The sequence below is a fragment of the Macrotis lagotis genome, chromosome 1 (assembly GCF_037893015.1).
Source record: "Macrotis lagotis isolate mMagLag1 chromosome 1, bilby.v1.9.chrom.fasta, whole genome shotgun sequence".
In the NCBI taxonomy this organism is placed as follows: Eukaryota; Metazoa; Chordata; class Mammalia; order Peramelemorphia; family Peramelidae; genus Macrotis; species Macrotis lagotis.
Window position 1 is genome coordinate 850,925,925 of NC_133658.1, and position 27,195 is coordinate 850,953,119.

Consider the following 27,195-nt stretch of genomic DNA (forward strand, 5'->3'; position numbering starts at 1 on the left):
GTGGTGGTAACTCTGGGGAGGGAGTGGGCCCGGTGGGAGGCGAGGAGAGCCCCCATTTCACAGATGAGAGACGTGAGGCTTCCCAGAGAGCCTAGGTCTGTCTGGCGGCGGCTAAACTGGCAGAACTGAGGCTGGAACCTTGGAACTCTGTCGGTCCAGTGGCCTTTGTAATGCCACACACGGCTTTCCCTCTCCGACCCATCTAATAGAGTGGAGAACAATGACACCGGGGCTTATGAAGTCAAATAAGTCCCCTTATTAAATCGGTTTATGTGCAATTAACCTGTTAGCCATCCTCTTATTACTCCCCAAAATTGACAGGCTGGTGAGAAGAGTGATGTCATTAACGGGTTTTTCTTTGCATTCTGCTTTTATTTAATAAGTAGCTCCCCCCCCCACTTCTATCACAACGTATCTTTTATTGACTCTTCAGGAAATTAGGGCCTTTGGGGAAAATATAATGTTTCTTCTACTTGAGCTATCTCAGTTGGAAACCTACAAATACAACTTGGAGCCACTTCTGTCGCAGTAGCGGAAATTAGAGGATTTAGAGCTTGGAGGGGAATCCCACTGCTTCATTTTACAGACAAGGAAACCGAGGCCCTGAGATAATAAAGAACTAACTAGCCCAAGGTCACATGAAGAGTGTCTTCTGATAACCGACCCAACGCACACTATACTCCACTGTGCTCCTGAATTCAACTCCTTTATTTTTCTTTTTTCTTTTTTGTTTTTTTGCAAGGCAATGGGGACTAGATACCCAAGGTCACATAGCTAAATAATTTTTAAGTGTCTGAGGTCTGATTTGAACTTCTGACTCCAGGGCCAGTGCTCTATTTCCTGTGCCACCTAGTTGCTCTCTTAACTCCCTTATTTTAAGAGAGGGGAACTGAGTCACAGAGAAGGGAAAGGACTTGTCCAAAGCTACACAAGTTGTAAGGAGTAGAGCCAGGATAGGAGTCCATGTCATCCAACTCCAAATCAAGGATTTATCTTTGCATCATGCTGTCACATGAGGAGAAGGATGGATCAGAGTTGAGTGAGCAAATATCCTTTTCCTCCATGATAAAACTCCTCAAGTTTTGCTTCTGAGTTTGCTTTGGTCTGAGAAAAATCATTAGACTGGAAGAGACTTCACAAAAATCACAAAACAGAGAAATAGAGATGGAAAGGACCTTAGAAAACCCTAGCCTCCATCATTTTTACAGGTGGGGAAGCTGAGACCCAGAGAAAGAGAGTGACTCATTCCACATCATACAGGAACTGAGGGCCAGAATGAGGATCAGAACCTAGAGCTCCTGACTTTATATCTGGGTTTATATACCATACTCTGAGATGCTACAAACAGAAAAGCATGGGGTGAGGGGGGGAAGGGAGAGGGGGCTGATTTGGAAGATGGACAACAACAGTGTGGTTTAGGGTGCAGGCAGGTCATCCAACAGAACTGAAAGCCCTAATTAAATGCATAATTAGAAGTGCTTTGAGATCTCAGTATTCCTTAATGATATTAATCCAATTATGTGAATATTTACGGGATTCACCATTAATATTAATGACAACAATAAACAAGTGTGAGTGTTCTTTTCAAAGCTGCTGGCTGTTCCAGAAGCTGCCTCCTTTCATTACAGGCTGGTGTGACTCTATGCGGGAGAAGCCACAGCATTGTGTCTGACAAATGACTCTTGTCATACTTTTCTCTTCTTGGTCTCTGGCAGAAGTTGGACGGTATCCCCGATGACCGTCAGACTTGGCAGGGGGTGGGGGTGGGAAGTTGAAGGCTTGTGGAGAGGGAAAAGGGCATTTCCAGGGCTAGGGGATTTTAAAAGAATCCATAAAAGAACAAAAAACGGAATTTTTGTCTCTGGGGCTATGGGTCATGAAGGGGACTTGGGAGGGGAAAACAGTCTAGGATGTGACTCGGACCTGAGATGCCCTTTGGAAGAAAAGACAGGCTATATTCTTTCATATATAGACCTAGTTGCTCAATGAGGCAGGTGGAAAAAATTATTATCCTGATGGAATCAGAGTTTGGAACATTAGAACTTAGAACAGATAGAAGCTGAGAACTGGAAGGCATATTAAGAAAAGAAAATGTGAGAGCTTGGGAGGGACTTTGGGACATGGGGGCTATATCCTTAGAAGAGAAAATGTTAGGATGTGAAAGATTGCATCTGGAAGGAAGGTTAGAACTTAGAATACTAGAACCTAGAACAAAGACTTCCAGAATTAGAAGGGACATTAGAACACATACAATGTTAGAGTGGAAAAAACAGTCTAGATTTTTGTTACTTGAAAACTAAAATAAAATTTAAATGAGATTAGAAACTGGACTTTAAGAATGTAGAACATAAAAAGTTAAAGTTGGAATGGACCTCAGAATATAAAGAACTGGAAAAGACTTTTTCAATTCAACATATTAGAACAGAATGTAGAATATTAGAGCTAGATGAGATCTCAGAGATTATTTAATACAAAAACCATCATCCACATTATAGAGGAGAAGAAACTGAGGCTCAGGGGAAAGGTGATCATTTTGATCAAGGAAATGTAGCAAATGACAGGCAAGGTCTTTGGGCTCTTTTCCTTAATGGTGAGTATGAAATAGAAGAAGGTTGTGGGGGAGGAGGGGGGGAGTCTGAGAGGGACAGCATGAATATTATATGTGTAAATAAGCATGAGCAACAGCAAACATAAAAGTCAGTTATCAGGATCTTGCCCCCTAATTCTCTCCTTTCCTTCCCAAGCTGCCTGGCTCCAAGTTCCACTGTGGCAACAGGGGGATATAGGTTCGGGGGTGACTTCTTTCTTCAAAGGATTTGTTAATAAGTCAATGATGGAATATCTAAAGGGAGGAAAAATATTTCTTTTTATAGTTGAAGATAATTGTCCCTGGAAAAAAAAAAAACAACAACAAACCTTTAATTACAACTCACATGGAGAAAGCTTGATTTGTGTCCTGTGCCCAAATGCTGAGGAGCCGGATGTAAAATATTTGTAATATTTAGGGAACCTAGAGTTTTACATAAAAGTAAACAGCTTTGCCGGAAGGCACAATTTCTAGCAACACAATAAAATGTGCTGTGAATTTATGGCGGCCATCCATTAGCTCTTACCAAGGCAACGTCGCCCATATCTGTCGTCCATCATTATAATAGAGGGTTAATGCACCGAATTTACATAAAAAAGTCATATTGTCTGCATGAATTATTTACACCCTCAGCTGTTTTTACAGCTCGGCTTCAAGCTGTATTCTGAGAGAGATTCTGCTAGTAAATTACTCTGTGGAGGCCCAGCTCTATAACTACAAACGGCGGGCGGGCAGGCACAGGGCTATGAAAAGGAAGAAGAAATGGGGAGGCCCCAGAGTGGTTGGTGAGGGAAGCAGGGGCCTCTCTTCTCTTGTGCATGGTTGGGGGAGGCAGCCCCCCCAAGTCCCCCAAGAGCTGAGACAGATGATTCTATTGGGCTTGGGGGCTCAGAGCTGAGATAACATGGCACTGATTTCCTTTCCACCCCAAGATATTCAAGGGATTTAGAACTGGCAGGGACACTCAGAGACATCCAACCTAACTTCTTTATTTTTGCAAAAGAGGAGTATGAGACCTAGACGCAGACTTCTCCAAGTCATATGGTATCCAAAGTCTTCTGACTCCCAGTCCTGTTTTCTTATCAGGATACTCTTTTCCAAAATGATATTCAAGATTAAGGGATAAAACCTCTCAAACCCAGTTGAAGTCTGAGGAAAAATCATCAGTGTGGAGGCCCCTTCCCCCCCCTTTAGTTACTGAGTGAGAACACAGAAAATGTTTATTCCAGAGACTCTGGGGGCTCTCAGCCCAAGGGAACCGTAGATCCTCTAAAGCAAAGGAGACCAGGGTCATGCCATGGATCATAGAGCCCAAAGGGATCTTAGAGACCATCTAGTCTAATGTCTTTATTTTACTGATGGAGAAACTGAGCCTCAGACTTACCTCAGGGTAAGCAATTTATTCAAGGTCACAAAAGGAATAAGTAACTTGGTTGGAATCTAAACCCAAGACTCCTGATTCCAAATCCAGGGTTCTTTCCATAAGATCACATTTAGGGGATTCATAGAACTAAGGCTGGGGCTAGCTAGCTAGGACTCAAATTTCTGTTTTGAGCATTGCTACCTGACTGTTACCATAGCAATGTGGGAGGTGGTATAGGTCGGGGAACATGGTGTTATTAGAATGTCTATCTATAGTTTGGTCTAGCTCCGCTCTATGACACTGATGCCCCTCTTTGGGCATCTACTGTCCCCTCTCTAAGGCAGGGAGAATGTGTCCTGCCCTATCACTCTAAAAAAAAAATTCCCCTTTACCTGCTTCCTTCACAGTGTTGGTGTGAGAATCAAATAAGTTGCTGGACAAGGAAGTGCTTTGGGATCCAAAAACCCCATACCAAAGATGATGAATGATGAGATGTTGAGGGGCTCATCAGATGTACTGAAGGTAATGCACACATACTCAAACACCCCCATACATAGATACACATGCATGCATATATGGATTTCATGAGTTCAAGGTTAGGACCCAATGGTGTGGGCTGGGTGTGTTATCAACACTCTGAGAACCAGATTGACAGGGATCCAGGCAGACGCAGAGAGACAAAGACAGAGATAGAAACACATGAAATTGCAGAGAAGGAAAGATAGACAAAGAAACAGGACAGAGAGAGAGGGACAGGGAAAAAAAAAACAACTACAAGGAGACAGATCCAGAGAGCATTATTGTAAAGTTGGGATTAGTAAATGCTCTGGTCTCCTGTCAGCTTATATCTGGGGATCACAGGGGCCTGGAGAAGCTCCTTTGGGGAGACAATTCCTAGTCAAGTTCTGAGATTTCAGTGCTGTTTTTTTAAAAAATTGTCTGTCTCCCTACTCCCATTTCCTCTCCTCCATTCACTTTCCTTCCATTCTGCCCCAGTACAGAGTTCCTTAAGGTTGGCCTTTGCAAATGTTAAGTATATGCTGGACACCAACCCCCTCTGTCCTGCCATTACTGCCCTCTTCCTCTCCCCCTTTCTCCCAGTACAAAAGAAACTGCCAAGGATGAGGGCGAGAGTCCCTGCACTGTGGTGGCCATCCGTCACAAGGCCTCTGCAAAGCTCCACTAATGTTCTCCTGGCTGGTAGACTCCTAATGAGTCCCTGCTGAAATGGTATTCACCCCTCTCCTGCCCTAACCCAGTTCCTGTACAATATCATCATCATAACCATGTTCCCCTGGGGGATTATACCTCGGTGTGATTTAATCCTTAAATTTGTTTTGCTTTCATCCCCAGGAGGACAGAGATGTGGGCTATAAAGTAGTCTGTCTTCCTTTGAGTGCCACCCCTGCCCCTGCCCCCACTGCAAATCTCTGCCTGTTGAAATTCTGCCCATCTCTTTAGGCTCACTTCCAATGGTACTTCCTCCATGAAGCTTACCCTGGTTGCCTCCATCTGGAAAGCAACCTTTCCTTCCTTTGCCCTTTGATAAATTTTCCTCCCCCTTCCCTCTTCTCCTCTCCTTCTCTCTCTTCACCTCTCCCTCTCCCTCTTCACCTCTCCCTCTTCACCTCTCCCTCTTCTTCACCTCTCCCTCTCCCTCTCCCTCTCCCTCTCCCTCTCCCTCTCCTCCTTCTACTACCCTTCCTCTCTCTCCTCCTCTCTCTTTTTCTCCCCTTTCTCTTGATCTTCATTTGTAAAAGCGACAGTAAGAGTTCCCTATATTAATGGAATCAAAGACTCAGAGGAGCAAAGTGATTAAGCTATGACAGCAGAGATTCAAACCCAGGTTTCCTAACACCATATCTGGAGATCTATTGGTATGGATAAATGAATGATTGAAAACAAGTATTTATTAAGTGCACAGTCTTAAGCACCAGTGATGATGATGATATTTGTCCTCCATTCTTGAAGATCATGACATCAGGGAGGTGATGCCATGGCATGCAGGTGACTTGAATTTGAGTAAGGGGGGGAGCAGTACTAAGTCACAGCCTCACTCTCTCCTCAGGAGACATCTGGGTCTAGTGGCTAGATATGAATCAGAACTACTGAAGATGGCTCTGGACATGGGGTAGTCAGGTTTAGGTGACCTGCTCAAGGCCACACAGCTAATGTTAAGTGTCTGAGGTTAAATTTGAATTCAGAGCCCTCTTGATTCCTGAGTTGGTGCTCCATCCACTGAGTCCTGTAGTTCTTATAAGACTAGAGACATACAAATAAGGCAGTCTCTGCCCTCAGGGAGCTTCCATTCTAATCCTATAGAAGAGTGGGAATAAGAAGGAGGGTTTTTGGATAGTTGAAGTCTGAGGAAATGGCAATTGAAAGAATAGAGGAATTGATGTAGATAGATGTCTTTGGCAAGAATGGTGGTCATGATGTGATTGTTGTTCTTAGAGCTAGAGGTAGAAAGTGTAAGGATTGAGGGCATAGGGCAGGGAAAAAAGGACTTAGAGGCAGGGATATGTCATGAATATGACCATGGTCTGAGTATGATCTTGATATGGGTTAGTGTTTATTAATCAGAAACACAGGCACAAGATGAGATATTCTGAGTTAGGTGGAGTTCAAGACCCAGAAAGATGGTAACAATGAAGGATTGGTCAAGGTCAGGGCTAAGTGTTATGAACACTACCCAAACAGAAACTCATGGCAATGACCAGCTGGGTGGCTGTTAACATGCACTTTCCTTTGAAGGAAGAAATCTAGACTCTCTCTAATGTCCCTTCTAATGAGTCTGAGTCCATGAAGGACTCCTGTAGCCCTAACATCCCATGCTCTGTGGTATTAGACCATAAGTTTATTGAGAGCAAGAATGTGTTCTTGTGTAGTCTTTGTGTTCTTGTTTGATCTTTGTGTTCTTGTTCAATCTTTGTGTTCTTTGTGGTGTGGGTCTGTCTCCTTCTGTTCTTTTTTCTCTCCCCAAGGGAGAGAGCACAAGAGTCCTTGATGTGTAGCTGTTACTTAATCAGTGGTGGTTGAGCGAATGAATGAATGAATAAATAAAGGCAGAAGGCCTGTGAATTTAACCCATTTCCCCCATCCTATCCCTCCCTCTCTTTTGGAAGTAGAAAGGATATAATTAGGACTTGGATCCTGTGGGGCCAACAAGGCCAACTCCTCATGGAGGGTGGGGCTAGTGGACATGAGGGGATTAAGAAAAGCAGTTAGGAGTTAAGTGTAACTGGAAAGTTGTTATACTAAAGAAATAGCTCCTCTCTACCTTGCCTTGACAAATACGGACAGCAGTGGAAATTGGAGTGTGTCCATGTGTTCATCTCTGTGTTTACATTTATTCCTGTTCTTTATATGTTTATCACCATATACACAGTGAGTAAACAGGTGAGGCAGAGGATAGGCAGGACTATGGACTTGAAGTCAGGGAGACCTGAGTTTGAATTCTGCTTCAGACACTTGCTAGATTTGTAATCTGGGACAAGATGCTTCTTTTCCTGGTGTCTCAGATTCCTTATCTGTAAAATGCTGTGATTTCCAAGTTGTCTTTCAGTTTTGTTATGAGGATTATTTGTTTAGTAATAAACCCTGATTGATCTTGGGATTGTGATTCTATGTAAATTTATTAATATTTCTGTGACCTCCAGTGTATGAGTATGCCAATGTAGGTAGGTCTCTGTGACTTGGAATATCTGTGTGAAACTGGGCACATGCACATAAGGATGTTTGTCCTTCTGTCTGTGGATTTGAGTTTTTTTTTAGGTTTTTGCAAGGCAAATAGGGTTAAGTGGCTTGCCCAAGGCCACACAGCTAGGTAATTATTAAGTGACTGAGACCGGATTTGAACTCAGGTACTCCTGACTCCAAGGCCGGTGCTTTAGCCACTATGCCACCTAGCCACCCCGGATTTGAGTTTTAATAATTTGAACATTTATTTATATGTGTGCTCATTGACTGGTTCCAGGCATAATCATGGAGTGACAATGGAGTATCTTCATTAAAGGGTGTGTGTGTCAATGTGTGTGTGTGTGTATGTGTGTGTGTGTGTGTGTGTGTGTATCTGCATGCATGGAAGGTAAACTTTTGTAGATACATGTATGTCTTTTTGACTTTTGCATACCTCTGGTTAAACATATACATATCTATATCTATATCTATCTATCTGTATATATATCTATCTATGGATCTTTGTAGTATATGATATTTACCACCTAAAAAACAAATGGTGGAGGGAAGGTGATTGTACAGATTGTCCAGCAGGCTGGGGGGAACTTTCTGGATTAGGGATGGGAGGGAATTTGTAGAAATGCTTCTCTGCTCCCTAGGATTTTGCAAATGCTTTTCATTTTGGATTCCCAGGAAATCTAGAGAGCCTACTCTAGCCCCCTCACTTTTCTCAGTGATGGTGCACAGATTGGACACTAGAATCTTCCAGGGAGCTCTGGTCCCTGGCCCCTTCTCCCTTGTCTGTGGTCTCAGACCTCTGGAGGGACTTATTGTAGAGGAGGGTTCCTCTATCAGTCTCCCCCTCCCCATCGTCTCCCGGCACAGAGCCAGCATGACAGCAGATTCCAGCTTAAAGACTCTCTCATAAAAACCAAAATGCCAAGCCCTGAGCAGCCCTAACACTCCACGGTGGAGCGCTCTGCCGCCGTGGCCGCTCTCGTGAAGGAGAGCTTTAGGATACACAGTGGTCCAATAACAACCATGTGGAGTTGGCAGAGAAAATAGAGTGGCTACAGTATCTGGAGGCTGAACTTGGGCCTGGGATCCAGGATGCTAATCTCAGCCTGACAGCTGTCTTCTCCCAACAACCTCTTATGGTTAGGCAACCCCTTTCAGAGAATTAGAGAATCCCTGAACATTGGAGATAGAAGGGGCCCTAGAATAGAGAATGTTAGAGCAGAAAGCTGAGGAAAGGGTGATGATGGGGGTGTGTGAACATAGAATGTGAGAGCCAAAAGGAGACTTAGAACACTGAAAGTCAAAGGTGGAAGGACTTTAGAACATAGAATGTCAGAGACAAGAGGGCCCTTAGAACACAGGATGGCAGAGTGGGGAGTGCCCTTAGAACTCAGGATGTTAAGGTCAGGAGGACCCTTAGAACACAGGATGTCAGAGTTGGGAGTGCCCTTAGAACACAGTATAACAGAACTGGAATGGCTTTAGAAAGAATGTTAGGACTGGGAGGGGCCTTAAAAATGTCACAAATGAAAGGTACTTTAGAACAGAGAATCTCAAAAGTTGAAAGGGGTCTTAGAATATATAATATTAGAACAGAGAATATAGATTTTCAGAGTACCATTTTACAGATGAAGAAACAGTTCTAGAGAGTTTGAGTTATTGACTCCTGGGTCTAGTTAGGCAGTCAATCCACAAGCCTTTATTAAGTGCCTACTGTAAGCTAGGTGTTGTGTTAGTTACTAGGCTGAGCTTTGGGGATATAAAAACAAATAAAAGAAGTAGGGTCTGCTCTTGAAGACTTTGCATTCTTTTGGGAGAGATAAAAGGCACACACATAACTATATATATAAATATACATATATATAATAGATGCAAATTAAACAAAGGTAGTATTTTGGAACTAGAAGCTAGTGGATGAGGAAAGACAGGTGAGACTGGAGCTGAGCATTGCTAGAGGTCAGGCAGGTGTGGAGTAGGCACAGAGAGTTAACCAGACCAGAATACAATGAAGACCTTAGGATGCAGCCATTTGTCCCTGGGCTGGTTATTTTGTTAGCTTTTTGTCCCTTTCTTTACATCCTTATGTGTTATAACTTGGTTCTTCCTTCATAGAATAGCGTGGAGTGTTGGAAAGAGCCCTGGCTTGGAATCTGAAGACATCTGGAATTTTGGCTCTGCTGCTTCCCACCTGTATGATATTAGGTGAGTGACTTCACTGTCAGTAGCCTCAGTTTCTTCATCTGTTTGATGGGGATATCTTAGACATCCTGGAAAGAACATTGGTATTGTAGTCAGACAACTTGTATTTGTGTCCTAGTTGTGATGTTAGCTGTATAATTTTGGGGAAGTCATTTTACCTACATAAATGGTTTTCTGTTTCCTTATCTCTAATATGGATATAAGAAACATATTCTGCCTAACTCATAACTTGGTGAGAGGTCAGTCATAATAAAGTGCTTTGTTATCCTTAAGATGGCAAAGAAATCCAAATTCTTGTACTAGGTTTGTTGTATGGACAGAGTTTTATAATGTGCCTAGGAATCTATTAAATGGAATCCTGGGCTTTGACTGGGAGATGGTAAGGATCTAGAAGTAGGGAGTAGGTAATTGGAATCTGAGTTTATAAATGGGAGCAGTGGTTTGGAGGATAGGAGAGGGGTTCTTCTGGGACTAGGTAAGACCATTAGGATATAAAACATGAGCATCAAGTTTAGGACGATATTTCTCTCAGCACAGGAGATCTGATGGTAGATGTTTAACAACCAGTTTTGGGGGGCTGGGGAAGAAGGGGAGTTTAATTTGCATTTATTACCATTTTCTCCATCACTTTCTTGTCTAGGCAATCACCAAAAACAAGTCTTAGTTTATAGAATCTGCTGATTTCCAAGGTGGAAATGCTCACTGAAAACTGAACAATTTATTCTCCTGAGCATATTGAAACTGTCACTAAGGCATCCCTAGTTCCAGTTGGAGCTGGCTCTAGCATCCAGGTCAGGACTCCATCAACACACACACACACACACACACACACACACACACACACACACACATATAACACCTAATTTAGTACCAGCAGTGAACTTAAGTGCCTTCTATATATCATGTCCTGCACTAACTAGATGCTGTAGGTAAAAAGTTAAAAAAAAGTAAAAAAAAATGAGACCATTTCCTGTCCTTAAGGAGTTACACTTAATCAGAGGGGAAAGATCATATATGCATATATGATCATAGCTAAATCTCAGTTAGTATGAATAACGAAACTCCCGAAGGGGTCACCTCTATTAAAATTCTCAATATTCAAAGTTATTATTTAGGTAAACGGTAGTATAGGTGGCTCAATGAAACTAAGCAATATCAATTTGAATAATGCTACTACTTCAGGGATTCATTGTTCACTAAAGGAATCTAGCAGTGTGTGTACACCTAGGTATAGATGAAATAAATAGGAGATATAATTTTTTGGGGGATGGGAGAGAGAACACAGGCTTCTCAAGGGGCACATCAGGCAAAGGTTTCTTTATAGGAGTTGGCATTTGAGCTGAATTTCAAAGGAAATGAGACCTCTAAGAGCTGGTGGTGAAAAGGAAATACATTCTAGATATGAGGCACAGCTGTTGCAAAGACCCAGAGATGGGAGATGGAGCATTGAAGATGTCTGGCCATACTGCGGAGTGTGAACCAGGAGATAACAAAAATGGAAAGGGTGGGTTGACACAAGATAATGAAGATCATTGAGTCTTGAAAGGAAAATAGAGGGTTTCTAACTAGATTAATTTTACTCCTTCATTTTGTAGATGTGAAAACTGAGACCCAGGAGAGTGAAGGCCCTCCTCAAAGTCATAGAGATAATATATGGCAGAGTCAGAATTCAGATCTAGGTTTTGTGGTTCTAAAGCCAGTGTTCTCTATATTGTCTGGGAAAACCAGTGTGCCCCCTGGGAAGATGGAAGTATGACAGGACCAGAGTGAATTCTCAGGTCCCTTTTTTTAGTGCCTTTTCCTTATAACTGTTATCACTTGATGTCCACAGGATGCTACCCATTCCCAATTGCCCAGAGGATCCCTGAAGTTCCTAATTTTCCAAGTCGGGCATTTAACTCTCAATTAGCAATCCATCAACAAGTATTTATATTTATCTATGTGCCAAGACCTCTAAAAAGTCATAGAATGCAGAGGAAAAGGGGTCCTCAGTAGACCTCTAGTCCAATTCATACTTGAACAAGAATCTCCTCTATGTCTCTGAGAAGAGGTCATCCAGACTCTGCTTGAACTTGCAATTTAATAGGCAATGGCTTGGACCAGAGGAAAGAATCCGACCATCTGTCCTTGAAATCTGGCTCTTCATTGTACTTTCTGTGTGATCTTGGGGGGGGGGGTGTGAAACTCAATCACTGCTAAGATGTTTAGATAAAAATACTTAATTTTATTTAACTTATTACTTTTATATTTTGTTTTCAGAATATTAAATGTTTTTGTTAAAGTGTTGACCAATAGCTTTTCTATAATTTTTATATGGTTGAAATCTTAAGTACTGATTTTGGCAGCATTGTCCATTTTGAGTAAGGAAGTTCTGATATGAGCAAAATAATGTTCTGTCCTTAGAATGGTGCTTATTGATGAACCAAGTCACACAGAAGATTCTTCGTTAAAGGAGTTTCTCTGAATTCCTTATGGACTACATGTCCTCAGGATATGATTTGTCCGATGGCCTAGAAATCCTCAGTAACCAACCCCAAGGGATTAATGCTTTTTTTGGGCTCTCCACATATTTTTCTGGTATTTCTGAGTTTTTAAGATTTTTTTTTTAAACTTCTACTTGGAATATTTTTGTGCATTGCAGGATCCAATGGAGAAATTTTTGATGACCTATGCAATTAAAGGGAAACACGGGAGAGCTCTTTGTCCATACCTCCATTTGGAATGCTTTGTGAGTCTTCAGAACGCTCATTAGAAAAATTTATGTATTGAAGGGAAACCATTGACAGAATTTTCATCCAAAACATAAATATTTGGTTTTTCACTTGCAGGTAAGCCCTTCCTGTCTTCTCTTTCTTTTCCTTTCCCCTTCTCCATTCCCTTCTCTTTCATACCCCTTTCTCCATCTCCTCTCCTCCCTTCTCTTCTTTTCCCTCTGCTTTCTTCTTAACTTTTTCTCTTTGCTCTTTCTTTTTCCTTTTCTTCTTTCTACTTCTTTTTCCTTTCTTCTTCCTCTTTTCCTTTGCCCTTCCTTTTTTTCTTCCCATTTCTTTTCCCTTTCCTCTTTTCCTTTTCCTTTCTTCTTCATCTTTCCCCTTTCCCCTTCTCCTTTCATCTTTCCCTTTTCTATTCTTCTTTTACTCCCCCTTTCTTCTTCTCCTGTTCCCTTACCCCTTTCCTGAATCTTTCTTCTTCCTTTTTACCTTTTCTTTTCTTCTTCCCCTTTTCTCCTTTTCCTTTCTCCTTTCCTTATCCCTTCTCCTTGCCCTTTCTTCTTTCTCTTCTTTTTATCCTTTCCTCCTTCATTTTCCCTTTTTTTCTCTCTGTCTCCTTTTCTCCACATCCTCTCTTCTTTCATTTTTCTATTTTCCCCCTTCACCTTCCTTTTTTCAATTATTTTAACTTGTTCCTTTTTCTTTTCTAATTGTTTTGGTATTAGGAAGGCTTTTACATGTACCAAGACAAGTTAGACTCAATGAAAAATTTTAAAATGTTATTTGCTGAACTTGTATAACCATGTATTTGGGGGTGGGTGCTGGAACCATGGTATATGGTAAGTCTGGATCCTCATCAAAGACTGTTAATTTTCAGATTGTTTAAAATTGGATCACACAGACTCTGATGAGATTCGTTAATAGCCATGATTGGAAGGCACTTGAAAAAACTATGTTTGAGTTTCTCCAAGTCACCAGCTCAGCTGGTTGGCTGGGAGGAGAATGTAAAAGAGCTGGATCAGGGGAAATCTGACTAAATTGAAGATTTTTCTTAATCTGATAACAGATGTGAAGGAGTTTTCTAAATAATATGATAATGGACCACTGTAACAAGTCCATAATTAAAGTGAAGATGTTTCTTACCTTGTTGAGAATATAGGGCACTGGTTATAGGTAAAGGCAATTTATGAGTACAGGGAACATAGTTTAAAAAAAATCTTTTTTTCCCTTTTTAACAAATTCTATACTTAAACCACTAAATAAAATGAGCATTTCTAAATAGATTATAGAACATAAGGAAAATATTGCACATGAAATAGTGAATCTCTATTATGTAGAACTTGCTTTCCCTTTAAAGTATGTAATAAATTCAACATATAACTTTCAAAGCTGTCCTACTTGTCTGTGATTCCTTCTGGTTTTCCTTCTGTTCTCTTCTCAATTTTTGGAGGGAGGATGGAAACATTATTTCTTACCTCTCCTTGCCTCTCACCTCACCCTTCTCTTACTGAATATAAAGAGAAACAAAATCTTTGTAATGTATATACATGATGAAGCAAAACAAATTTCCACATTGACCATGTCAAAAAAAATATGTCTCAGTGGATAGATTATTAAGCCTGGAGTCCAAAAGTCTTGAGTTCAAATTTGAACTCAGAAACTTACTAGCTGTGTGACTGGGCAAGTTGCTTGACTTCTATTTGCCTCAGTTTCTTTAAATGTAAAATGAGAATAATAACCCTTACTTGCAGGGTTATGAGATTCATTAGGTTGCTCAGTAGTCTTAAATCTTTCAGAGTTTCTTTTCTGTTCATTATTTTATTTATATAAACTGTTTTCATGCTTCTCAATTCACTCTGCATCAGTTCATATAAATCTTCCGTTTTCTTTTCCCTTTCTTCATTTCATATAACACAATAATATATTCTATTACATGCATATACCATAATTTGCTCAGCCTTTCCTCAATTAATGATTCTGCCTATTTATTTTCTGTTTTTCTGTCACTACAAAAGAGCTGCTATAAATATTTTTATTCAAATTGGTAATTTTCCCTTTCTTTAAATTCTTTGGAGTTTTGACCTAGAATAGATACCACTGTTCCACAGGGATCTTCTAATGATTGACTGATATTTCTTGTGGCCCAAGTATAAAAGCAAATTATTCCCAACTTTGAGTCAGTTGAGGGAAAAAACCCTCTCCTTTTGAGGGTGTTCTCATCTTTAGAGATTCACCCTTGTACCTATTACAGAATACACAAAGGGAAGAATTTGCTTCTCCTTCCTCTCTCCCCTCTATTTCCCTCCAATCAGCAATGACATTGTGGCAGAAGCATATGGCTATAGGAGACATGTGATTGCACATAAAAAATACAAGGAAACAAACTCTTTATCTCTAACTTTCTGTAAAAAGTTGAGGGAGGGAGGGAGGGAGGGAGGGAGAGAGAGAGAGAGAGAGAGAGAGAGAGAGAGAGAGAGAGAGAGAGAGAGAGAGAGAATAGAGAGAATAGAGTTGGATCCTTCCTTGGGAGATGGCAGCCCTCAGAGATGGAGGTTTCCCATTTTGGAGTTTTCCCAGACTAAGAGAAGGCTTCTAATTCTTTCTGAAAGAGCCTGCCAGTTCCCTAGCCAAGGACTTCAGCCATGCCAGAATATGGAGACTGCAGAATCTATGGCTAACTGCCAGATCAACATGCCCTACAAAGATATGTCCCAGCTATAGAATGTACCCAGATGAAAGAAGGTCTATTCAAAATGTCCTTATCAGTGAGAAACAGTATGAATACAATGTTAAGAGGACATCAGAGGACCTATAGCAGTAGAGGTATGAGTTGCTCACATGCCTGTCTTTGTTCACCTTCCCTTTGATGGTGTGATATGGTAGTTAGTATGAGCCCCAAGTTTATGGGGGAGAACATTCTATTGCAAATCTTCTCACTAAGGTATTCCAACAAATTCCTTTGCTTTGAGTGATTTGTATTGTCTGACTGAGTACTGAAAAATAAAGACATTACTGGGGGCTTGAGAACTCTAGGTGTGTGGGTTCAACTCCTAGTACCCTGAAAACTTGGAATAATCAATGTCTGGGGAATCAATCTTTCTGGTTAGTTTGGGAATAACCTAAAGGAGATCTTATCACACTTGTGATCTGTTTGGCACTAGGGGGTAGGATCAGGGAAACTGATCTTAGCCCAATAAAATGATAAATTTCTTAGTAATCTGTATCCATTAATGGAATGGACAGCACAATTAGGTGGTGAATTAATATTACAGAAGCTGTTTAAAAAGAGAGTGCTTGACATTGTCAACAATATTGTTGAAGAGACTTTTGTAGTAAGGAAGATGCTTGGATTGAACACCCTCTCATGTCCTTTCTAGTTCTGAGATACTATAAAACTATGACCTTTTAATTTTGGAATTGAACCTTGAGCATGGAAAGGAAAGGATGGTTCCAGATGTCTCTGTTCAAATGTTTGAACCTGGCCCTGATCACTATCTCTAGAAGCCTCTTTTCAGAGACTAGGTCTGGATCTAGGTTGGAATAGTTTGTTAGTCAGTAGGTGAGAGGGTGGTCTAGGAAAGCATAATGGAGGAGGTGGCATTTGGACCTTGAAGGATGAGGAGGATGCCCTCAGATACCCTGAAATTTGAAGTTTTGGGGGCTGCTGCTCACGTTGTTCCTACTGGAGCTGAATTCTGGGTTTAACTGGGAACATTTACCTGCCAAACAGAATCAAGTGCAGGAAGTGTCTGCCGGGAAGAAATACTGTTTAATTTTAAGGTTCTGGTCTACTCTTAAATGTATTCCTCCTGGCAGCTGCATTGAAGTGAAGCTATTGAGCTTTCTTTTCTTATGCCAAAATCACAGCCATTTTTCCCTGGGAAGGAAACCGAACCGCAGACAGTTTTACTCATTAAATACTTTTTTTCCCCCCTTAAATCTGTTTTCATAATTTTTTTTTGCATGAACAGAAAAGTAATAAGGCTGATATTGAAATAAACAAGGCATTTGCAATAGGAAGGTTGGAGCAGATTTGGGAAGGAGGGGAAGAGAAGGGAGGGAGGCGTTGGGAACGTCCCAGCATTTCCATACGGGGGCTGCTCACCAAAGTCTAAGGCAGGAGAGGCAGGGAGTGTTCCTGTGAGAAACCTTCTGAACAGGGATTCTGGAGGTGGAGAGAGCTATTCCAGGTCACAGAACCATAGAACCTGGGATTTAGAAGGACCTTAGAATACAGGCTACTGAATGGCAGATCTGGGAGGATGTGAGAGAACACAGAATATCAGAATTGTGAGGCCCATCGTAACACAGAATGTCAGAGCTGGGAAGGACCTGAGAACACAAAATATCAGAGCCAGGTCAGCCCTTAGAATATAAAATATCAGAACTGGGAGAGGTCTTAGAATACAGAGTGTCAGTTAGAGGGGACTTAAGTACATAGAAAATCACAACAGAAGGGATATTAGAACATAGAATGTCAGAATCAGGGAGGGGCCTTGGAATATATAATGCCAGAGCTGTAAGGACACAGAAGTATAATAATAGTTTTTATATAGCAACTGAAGGTTTGCAAAGTGCTTTACAAATATTATCTTATTTTTCCTCACAACAATCCTAGGAGGTAGGTTCTATTATCTCTATTTTGCAAATGATGAAACCAAGGCAAGCAAAGGTTTAAGTGACATGTCCAGGGACATACAGCTAATAATTATCTGGATTAGATTTAGAATCTTTCTGACTCCAGGTTCAGTGCTCTATTCACTTGGAATGTCAAGGCTAGAAGGGCTATTAGAACACAGTGTAGAAGGTTGGAGATGGGAGGGCTCATAGAACAAAGAATATTAGAACTGAAAGGGGTCTCAGAAAATAAGACTTTCAGTTCTAAGAGGGACAATAACAAAGAACATTAGAACTGAAAAGGACCTTTGAATGTAAAACATAGATTGTGAAAACTAGAAGTTACCTCAGAATTTATCTAGACCGTTTTCCTATCTCTACAGTGGGGAAAGGCACGAAGAGATGTGACTTTAGATCAGACTATATACCTTTTCCTTGAGGTTCTTAACTCTTTAAAAGTCATTAGGTAATTAGGGTTGTTTTTAATTATGCTTCTATTTATAAATTTCTCTATAATTTACTTTTTTTAAGCTTCCCATGAAACTTTCATTTGGGATATGTGGAAAACCTTTTTTTCCTATCATTTTTATTTAAGAACAAGTCAATGTTAGATAGAAGGAAATCCTAAGTTTTATTGACAGAAGATCCCATGGACTCTATTCATTTTACAAATGAGGAAATTGTCAACCAGAAAGTTCAGAGACTTGTTCAAAGTCATTCAGTGAGTTAATTTCTCAACAGGGTCTATTTAAAGGGGACTTCCCGTGTATTCAGTCCTATGGTAGGTGGTATGTGTGTGTCTGTGACAAAACTGGAGAAAAATGGATCATAGTCCCTATACATGAGGGCCTTACACTTGCATAGGGGGAAGTAGTACAACGGAAAGAACACAGTCAAGAGATTCCTGTTTGAGCCGTGACTTCTCAATCACCAACTGTATGATTATGGGACCTGAAACATGGGACCTCAGTTTTCTCATTTATGAAATAGGGATAATCATTCTTACCCTTCTAACCTAGTAAGATTGGTGTGAAGATCATATGAATAGGAATTAACTGCCTCAGGAGGTATTCAAGGAGAAACTTGAATGAAGATGTACAGGAAAATGCTTTTCAGGTTCAGGGCAGACTGGATGGTCTCTGAGGTCCTTTTTAGCTTTGAGATACTAAGAGTCTGTGGCAAATAAGGGTAAAGTACTTTGAAAATGGGAGAGAAATATAAGCTCTTATTCATAAAATTATTTGAGAATAGTATCAGGCTTCAAAAATTAAGGGTCTGTTGTATTGTTCAGGCTGCTTCCTTTAGGGCTTTGGAAAATTGGTTCCATTCAACAATCAAGTATTAAATACCACCTGCATACTGGGTCCCATAGGAGGGTTGTTGTTTGTCCTTCCTTCTGGAAGAAGATCATGACTTCAGGGAGGTGATGCCATGACATGCAAGTTGAGTTTGGATTTAAGTAAGGGTGAGTCACAGAGGAGTTGAAACTCATGTGGGGCTTCAAATAATGGCTAAGTTTTGGACAAACAAGGGTGGGAGTGGGGAAAGGAAAGCATCTTTGTGGGGAAGGAACAAGAGTTCCCTGTGTAGGGGACAATGAGGGAGGACTCCATCTGGGCTGAACTAAATGTGAATACAGGGCAGGAAGGGAGAGATGAGGATGGTAAGGTGGGCTGAAGACAGGATGTGGAAGGCTCCGAATGCCAGAGTCTGGACATGCTCCAGTAGCAAAGGGATGACGATGGAAGAACACTGAACTGGGAGTCAGGAGATTGCCATTTGTTGGGTGTGTGACTTGGGTAGATTTATTCCACCCCTTTCCGGATCTTTTTTTTTTTCTCATTTGTGAGATGGTTGAACCCCTTTGAGTTCTGACAACCTGAATCTCTCTTAAATTGGAGGGTGATGAGCATGACCCTGCAGTTAAAAACCCTCTTTGCCCCAAGCAAAAACCAGCGGCCATACCCAGTTGATTCTTCTTGAAGCCAAGAAGCTGCTGAAGAATGTTCTCTCTTAGACTCCTGGCAGTTGGAGAAAGTTAAAGTAATGTGACTTCAGGAATGACTGAGTTGTTCACGAGGCTGAGGCTTTGGTCTGCCTCAATTGTGGGCTTCTCTTGAACCCTAGGACTCAGGACCAGGGGAGAGAAGAGTATGAACCTTTCCAAGTCAAATCCCAGAGAGAGTATAGATCAATTCAGAAATGCTGCAACATCCCCTTTTAATGACCCAGCAAAGTCCCCTAGATCTGAATGGGGGCTAGCCCTAGGAGCTTAGAGGAGGAAACAGTTTGCAAGTTTCTTAGAATGAAGAACACTGATTGTCAGAATTGGAAGAAAACTCAAAAATGTAGAAAATCAGAGCTAGGTGGAACTTCAGAATCCAGAACAGAGAATGCTGAAGCAGTTCCATCTGGAAGGGCTTCATAAAGGAAAGAGTGTTTTAGTTAAACCCTGAAGGTTAGATTGAATTTCAATAGGAAAAGATGAGATAGAGAAAAAAGGAGGGCATTTTTGGCTTGGGGAATTACTATGGAGGCAGTAGAATATTGGAAACATTCAGATGATAATGAGCAAGCCTCTTTGACTGGAGTGTAGAGAAGGATACAGACAGAAAGGAGAAAGCTTTAGAAACCTTAGAGCTGACTTTTAAAGCTCGTAGTTCAGTCCCTTGCCTGAAACACGAATTCTCTAAATGATCTGGGGGCAATGTGATATCCCTGACCCTGGAATATGGATTGAACCCCAAGTCATTGCAGGGAGAGATGGGAGGGGACCAGGTTCCTCCTACAGCTACTGAAAATGCATTTGTTTCTGGGTGAACGAACAGAACAGCCGGCTAGAGGCCAACTTTGGGTGGAAACAGGGCTTGGGGAGGCTGCAGGCACTCCAAATGTATTCAGAACCGAAGAGAGCACTTCCCACCGCAATTCAAGGCTGTCTGAGTCCTCACCTGTAGATCTGCCGATAAACTTATATCATCCACCTGCAGGTTTCTCGGGGGCCAGTGTGTCAGCTCTGGCTTCTGCTGATTTACCGCCAGGGCCCCAAATGGATTAAATCACCCAGAGTCATTTGAATTTTACCCAGCCTTGTCACACAAATCTTAGAAAACTGCTGTCTTGCATGAGAACTTTCTTCTACTTCTGTGGAAACCTGAGAGTGACTTGAAATTAGGCTGGCAATGGGGGGTGGTAGGGGAACCACGAGGCTGTGGTGCCGCCACCAAGGGGGGGCCTTTGTCTTTCCTGACCAGAAGTTGGCAGAGGGTAGCATTTCCTCCCTGGACAATCCAACTCCTTGGTAGCATGCAAGTCTCCCAGGATAGGGGAAGGAGATCTCATTCTGCAGGTCTGGGGGGAAAATATTAAATATATTTACAACTCTGTGCAGGGTCCATTTCATTATAACGAGTCTATTGCTATGTGTTTATATATATCCATTTATAATATTTACATACACACATATGTGTGTTGCTAGCTGTCATTATTAGGACCTATCCAATTAGACCTGAATTCAAATCCAGTCTCAGACACTTACTAACTGTGTGGCCCTGGCCAAGTCATTTGTTTCTCTTTGCCTCAGTTTCCTCATCTGTAAAATGAGCTGGAGATGGAAAACACTTCAGTATCTTTGCCAAGAAAACTCCAAATAGGATTGTGAGGAGGAACAACTATATAGTGTAGGGTAGAGTTCTAGATGTTGCAGATGATACAAAGAGATACTAGCTAGACCAGGACCCAGCTCTCAGGGAGAGAAGAGGTAGGCAGAAAAAAAGGTAATTAGAATTAGAATTCCATCAGATTGCAAGTGCTTGGACTCTATATAGCTTTGTATTCCTAGAATGAACTTTAAGGCCTTGCATGTATTAGGAAGTTAATGAATGTTTGCTAAATATACATTATATAATATGTCATAAAATATGTTATTTAATACATTGTATATTGTACAATACATTCTATATCATATTTTGCATATTAGAAACATGCAATACATTATTATATTAACATTATATTATGATGAACATAATTTTAACATACAATAAATAACAATGACTTCATAATAAATTGTATATTTTCTTATATACTAAGGTAGCATATGCTCTGAGTCCTAGATAGAGAATCTCAGAATATTCTAGCTGGAAGGGACTTTAAAGGTCATCTGGTCCTGAATTCTCATTTCACAGATGAAGAAACTAAGACTCAGAAGGGGCAAGTGAACTGTCCATGGCCACCCAGATTATAAATAGCAGATTTCAGATTTGAATCTAGTTCTTCATACTTCAAAATTAGTTCAGTGGGGCTGGGCCTTGAGACAAGGGGATGGGATGGATGGTTCCCGGAGGTCCTAGGAGTTTCTGACTTATGAGGCTTCATAGAAGGCCAAGGGGGAAGACCTAACTCAAGCAAGCTTGCCAAGGGCTTTGCCATGTTCCTTCTTCCAGCCTTCCCCAGCCAAAGTTAACCCAACTCAACCCAGTGCAATCCATCTCTGCTTCTGTTACTGTTCCTGTTACCCCAGCACAAATTCTATGATTGTATTAATTGCTTTGGTACTCTAAGGATCTAATATTTTCTTCAAGGTCTCCAGAGTAATCCCTTGTGATTTCTCATCCCAATCAGAATATGCCTCTGTGGAGGCCAAAGACCATCACAAATGCTTTGGGGGAAGTCTTAATGATGGTGATGTTTCTGGAGCATTCTAAATTTACTAAATACTTCTCCTACTGCCCCCCCCCCCCCATAGCTCTATGAGATAGGTATCACAAGTGTAACCTGAGAACCCATAGGCATAGAACTCACTCTTCATTGATGAACATCAGTGCCTTGCTTCTTACTGACATTATGATGTTGGACAAGTCCCCTGGCTCATCTGTGAAATGTGGGGTTGGACTAGATGGTCTGCAAGGTCCCTTCTATGGGTGGTATCAAACCTATGTTCTTGTGACCTTATTCAATAATGCCCCTGAGGTCTCAATGTACAAATGTTTACTATCCCAGATTTGTCTAGAACTAGAAGGGACTTCAGAAACATTTTAGTCTAGTCATTCTTTTATATATGGGGAAACTAAGGCCCAGAGAGATTAGGATGACTTTTTACAAATCATTCAGGTAGGATTTGAACCCAAGTCCTTGGATTCTAAATTCTCTCCTTATTCCTCATTGCCCTTTCTCCTCCCTCCCTGCCCCCCCCCCCCCAAAGCTCCCCGAGGACAGGTACTGTTTTTCATTTTATCTTTGTATTTCCAGAATTTTGCACAGTACTTAAATAATTTGTTGTTGTTTAGTTCTGTGTAAAGTTCACCAGTATAGGGAATTCATAATCAGGGACACACACTTTCTTCTAAGGACCAACAACCACTTAGAACCCTGAGAGGATAAGTTATTATCCATAGCACCCAGCTGATATGAATAAGAGGCAGGGCTTGGATCCTCCTGCCAACATCTCTTCTACTTTATAGTAGATGCTTAATAATTGTTTATTGGACTGCAAGGTCACTTGTTCCTTAATGCCTGAACTTGGAATAAGGTAGACCTAGGTTTGAATTCTGCCTCAGATATTTATGAGCCATGCAGTTGATCACTTAAACCTTTTAGCCTTGATTTTCTTGTCTGTGAAATGAAGGAATGAGACTCAATGACCTCAGAGGTCCTTACTAGCTCTGAATGTATAATCCTATAATCTTTCCTCCTCAAATCCATGAATATACCTCTCCAACACACTTGACCTTCCTTATTGTTTCCTGGGTCACCTGGATACAATCACCTGGTTATATCTTGTTCTTTTATTAGACTAGGATCTCCCAGCAAGACAGGGAATGGGATTTATCTAGACCTTTGTATCTCTTCTCCAATAGAATACTGGGTTCTGTTTGGTTTTTTTTTTTGGTTTTTTTTTTAGAAATTTTTTTTTAGGTTTTTGCAAGGCAAATAGGGTTAAGTGGCTTTCCCAAGGCCACACAGCTAGGTAATTATTAAGTGTCTGAGGTTGGATTTGAACTCAAGTACTCTTAACTCCAGGGTTGGTGCTCTATCCACTGTGCCACCTAGCCACCCCGAATACTGGGTTCTGTACAGAGTAAGAACTGAAGACACATTTATTAAATTGTGGGATTTAGTTGCATAGAAAGATAGCTAAATGTTTTGGTGGATAGAATACCAAATTTGGAGTGAGGGCGATCCCAGTTTGAATCTTGTGTGACCCTGGGCAAGTCATCTCTCTGTGCCTCAATTTCCTCATCTGTAAAATGATGGGCCTCTGAGTGCCTTCCAGCTCTGATCCATTGGTGGATATAACTTCCTTTATTTTCGCAAATAAATCACCTTTGCTTCCCAAGGCAGGACTGAAGCCACCTGGGGAAGAGTTCTTGGACTGGTTTAGTTAGCCCAGGCTGATGTAAGTTCATTCAATAAATTACTTTCCCAAGCCCCATTTTGGAAAAATATGTTTGAAATGAACAATGCATGAAGGTTAAGAAAATATACACAAATTCATCAAATCACATGTATACACACACCAAACTTTACATAACATGAGCAGGAACTGGAGAGCTGAGCCACCCACAGACTTGATTGCTGAGTGGGGCTGTTCTATGTTCTGTGGAGAAGATGGGAGAGAATGTACTCTCTCTGATCTCTACTTCTCCCAGTTCATTTGGTGGGACAGAAAAATAGATGGCCAAGGGGCTTAAGAACCTTGAATTTGAGGTCTAATCTATCATTTTCTATCTATCTATATATATATGCTCCATAATGTAGAACCTAGTCAATATTTGTTGAATGCAATGTGTAGACTAGGACTCTCTGAAATCCTCACTTTCCTCTGTAAACTGAGTAATTTAAACTAGATCACCATTAAAACCCTTTGATACCTTGTTATTTTCTATGCTTTATGCTCCAAGGTCACTTCTAGTTCTGGCATTCTGTGTTCTGTGGTCTCCCAACTCTAAGATTCTATATTTTATGTTCTAAGATCCCTCTCATATATAGTTTTAAGTGTTAAGGTCCCTTTCTAGCTCTGTCATTTTATGTTCTTATGAGCCATCCAAGATTTAATATTTTATGTTCCAAAGTTCCCTCCAGTTCTGACATATTTTTTATTATTAATATTTTATTTGTTTTCCAATTATACACAATAGTAGTTTTTGTAAGGTTTTTGGTAAGATTTCGAATTTTACAATTTCTCCCCATCCTCTTCCCTTCCCCCAAACCTCCACAGAAGGCAGTATGATAATCTTTATATTGTTTCTATGCTATACATTGATTGAAAATGAATGCGTTGAGAGAGAAATCATATCCTTGAGGAGAATTTAGTACATAAGATAGTTTTTTTTTTAAATTAAAGGTAAATTTTAAATTAAAGGTCTTTGTTTAAACCCCACAATTCTTTCTCTGGATGCAGATGGTATTCTCTGTCACAGATACTCTAAAATTGTCCCTGATTATTGCATTGATGGAATGTGCAAGTCTGTTAAGGTTGATCATCACCCCTATGTCGCTGTTACGGTGTGCAGTGTTCTGGTTCTGTTTATCTTGATCAACATCAGTTCATGCAAGTCTTTCCAGGCTTCTCTGAAATCCCATCCTTCTTGGTTTCTTTCTTCTCTTTCTTTTTTTTTAGGTTTTTTTTTTTTTGCTAGGCAAATGGAGTTAAATGACTTACCCATTGCCACACAGCTAGGTAATTATTAAATGTCTGAGGTCAGATTTGAACTCAGGTATTCCTGACTCCAGGGCCGGTGCTCTATCCACTGCTCCACCTAGCTACCCCCTTCTTGGTTTCTAATAGAACAATAGTGTTCCATAATATACATATACCACAATTTGTTCAGCTATTCCCCAATTGATGGACATTTGCTCGATTTCCAATTCTTTGCCACCACAGAGCTGCTAAGAATATTTTTGTGCAAGTGATGTTTTTACCCTTTTTCATGGTCTCTTAAGGGTATAGACCCAGTGGTGGTATTACTGGATCAAAGGGCATGCACATTTTTATTGTATTTTGGGCATAATTCCAGATTGCTCTTCAGAAAGGTTGGATGAGTTCACAGCTCCACCAAACATGAATTAGTGTCCCAGATTGCCCACATCCCTTCCAACACTGAACATTGTCCTTTCTGGTCATATTGGCCAATCTGATAGGTGTGAGATGGTACCTCAAAGCTGCTTTAGTTTGATATATTTTTTAAGGTTCCTTTCTAATTTGGATGTTCAGTGTGCTCTAAGCTGACATATGTTTTAAGGCTTCATCTAAGCCTTTGTCTATAGCATTTGCTGAGGCCCCTTTCTAGCCTTGATAGTTGATGTTCTAAGATTCCTTATGGCTTTAAAAATATCTGTGCTCTAAGGCCCCTTTTTAGCTCTGACATTCTAGGTTCCATTGTCCTTCCAGGTTCTGTGACATTCTCTGTTTTGTGTTGAAGCCTTCTTCTAGTTTTAAACATTTGATGATATGACAGACCCTTGTGTAATTAGACTAAACAGATTCAACAGTACAGGATGCGAAACATAATGAAATTAGGCTAGAAAAGCTAATGTGTTCTGGGACAGTTGGATTGAGAAAAAGGGAAATGGGGAAGAGGGCCCCAGATTCAAAATCTAGGATGGAGAGAACCTAATGAAATCTCTGTTATCTTGAGATGCTTGCCAGAAGGTGTCCAAGATGGTACTTAAAGATAGCAAGAAAGGCCAGGGTCCAATTATATTGGGTTGGGTTGGGCTAGAAGAGAGCTTAATAAGACATGAATGGTTGAAGACACCTGGAAGAGTTTAGATCTCTGCCTGGTGTGCCATGAGGCCAAGTGGTTTAAGATTTCTCCAGGGACCGCCTACTTTATCTTTTTGCCTTATCTGATTTGGAATCAAAAAACTTGCTGGTTTCAAGTCCTGGTTGTGCTTCTTTCTGGGGTGACCATGGGCAAATCATTTAACCTTTCTTGGCTTCAGCATGATCAAATATAAAAGGAGGGCTACAAGAGCTTTCTCTGCTCCAGATCCTGTGATGTTGCTAGGAGGGGATAATATGGTGCAGTCAACAAAAATTTATTAAGAACCTATCAAATTATATATCAGATACTGAAGATACAAAGAAAGGTCTCAAGGAACTCACAGGATAATGGGAAGACAACATACATACAAACAAGAACTAAACATGGGAACATGGAGATAACTGAGAGAGAAGGCATTAGCATTAAGAGGATCTGGAAAGGCTTCCTAGAAGGTGGGATTTTAGCTGGGGCTTGAAGGAAGCCTGGGGGAGGAAGAGTACTAAGCTTGAAACCAAGAAGAGCCCTGGGCTCAGATTTTGGCTTTGGGGTGTCCCTGGTTTTGTGAGCTTGACCAGGTCTCTGAACTTCGGTTTCCTCACCTCCAAAATGAGAAGAACAATATTTTCCATACCTACTTCAGAAGAAGAAAATTGTGAGGAAATTGCTTCATCCACTTTCAAACTCCTTTTATAAGAGTTGCTAATTATTAGTAATATTTTTAGTTGCTAAGATTATTAACCTATGATTTCTGTCTCCATGTAGGAGGATGGAGGCTTAAACTTCTTTTTCTCTGGCCTTGGAGGGAGGACAGAATTAGCCACAACAGTAGAAATTTCAGAAAGGAAAATTTCTACTCGATAGAACTTCCTACTAACAGTTAAGAACTAACCACCAATGAACTGAGTTGCCTTTGGGTTCTTGTGATCTTCCCTTCCCTGGTGGTATCCAAGTAGCCTGGATACTGTGGCTTTGTGGGAGTTGTCCTTGATGCCCTCTGGAAGTCCTTTCCAGCTTGGAAATGCTAGAATCCACAGGTGTTCTTGGGGAGCTGCTAATCCTGGTAATCTGGTGTGGATACCCAGGGACCTCCCATGAATGAGTTAATGGGCTCTGGGGAAAATTCTGGAAGAAGAACAGCCCCCCGAGCTGTGGGGCCTCTTGTGGGTGGCAGAGTGAACCTTTTCCTGGCTGGTTCCCTTCTAACCACTATTCTCCTAAGCTCTCAAAGCTGAGTTTCTGGTGTAGGAAAGGACTGGG

At 40.9% G+C, this 27,195-nt stretch overlaps 1 long non-coding RNA gene across 3 annotated transcripts in view; it reads left to right on the forward strand.

Annotated features, from left to right (window-relative positions):
* Positions 1-3,601: 3,601 nt before the first annotated feature.
* Positions 3,602-27,195, forward strand: part of LOC141490796 (uncharacterized) — a 41,344-nt gene continuing 17,750 nt past the window's right edge. Inside the window, exons 1-4 of one of the 3 annotated variants that reach the window (XR_012469351.1) lie at positions 3,602-4,472; positions 9,759-9,848; positions 11,170-11,349; positions 12,487-12,673. This is a non-coding gene — a long non-coding RNA (uncharacterized LOC141490796). The remainder of the gene's footprint in view (positions 4,473-9,758; positions 9,849-11,169; positions 11,350-12,486; positions 12,674-27,195) is intronic. The other 2 variants (XR_012469344.1, XR_012469350.1) reach the window with 2 other exon arrangements.